General features: G+C 54.1%; 1 protein-coding gene across 1 annotated transcript in view; it reads left to right on the forward strand.

Moving 5' to 3' along the window:
• The first annotated feature begins 560 nt into the window (after positions 1-560).
• DOK4 (docking protein 4) overlaps positions 561-775 on the forward strand; it is a 13774-nt gene continuing 13559 nt past the window's right edge. The window contains exon 1 of the mRNA XM_010861887.1: positions 561-585. The gene's annotated coding sequence lies outside the window, so the exon portion shown is untranslated. The remainder of the gene's footprint in view (positions 586-775) is intronic.

Genomic DNA, 775 nt, shown 5'->3' on the forward strand with positions numbered 1-775 from the left:
GTGACCACCCTAGGAAGTATTCAGGGGAAGGGAAGCAGCCCCCTAAGAAGTCCTGTGCGCCAGATTTAGACTGAGGCCCAGTGATTAGAAGGCAGAGGCATGCGATCCCTGAGTGAGTGCTGTGGTTCTTGGACCCTCGGTGCCTTGGGCTCTCCGCTCAGAGAAAACCTGGTCAAAGGTTAGACTGGGAAGCATTTACAGGTTTAAGGGTTTCAGCTGTTCAGGTGTGGCCTCTTGTTTTGTTTAGTGTACTTGGTGTAAAGCAGTGTTTAATGCGCATCAGAGTCACCTAGGGGCTTGTTAAAACGCAGATTTCTGGGCACTAAGCCTAGAGATCCTGATTTCACAGGTCTGGGCTAGGGTAGGGAATTTGCTTTTCTAACAAGTTTCAAAGTGATACGGATGCTGACCCTTCACTCTGCAAACCACTGGTGTTAAAGGGTGCAGACCAGAAAACCAGAGGGGTGACAGAGTCCCACCCCTGGGGAGGCCCTAGGCGACCTACGCATGCTTGCCTGGCACAGCTTATGCGGGCCTGCGGTTTGTGATTCCAACAGGGCAGTGATAAGACTGACGAGCTGTGAGGTGAGTGCTGCGGGGGGCGGGTGATGGTGGGCCATGGGATTTAGAAAAGTCTCAGGGAGATGCAGGATGGGAGTACTGGGTGATGTGAGGGTGGTGAGGAGGCTGGGGAGGAAGGAGAGGCTCGCCTGCTAGGGGAGCTGACAATCTGGGTGAGAGGAGCTCATGCAGCTACTCGATTGTGTGGGTGCGG

This window comes from Bison bison, unplaced genomic scaffold (genome assembly GCF_000754665.1).
Source record: "Bison bison bison isolate TAMUID 2011002044 unplaced genomic scaffold, Bison_UMD1.0 scf7180017864473, whole genome shotgun sequence".
Lineage (NCBI taxonomy): Eukaryota > Metazoa > Chordata > Mammalia > Artiodactyla > Bovidae > Bison > Bison bison.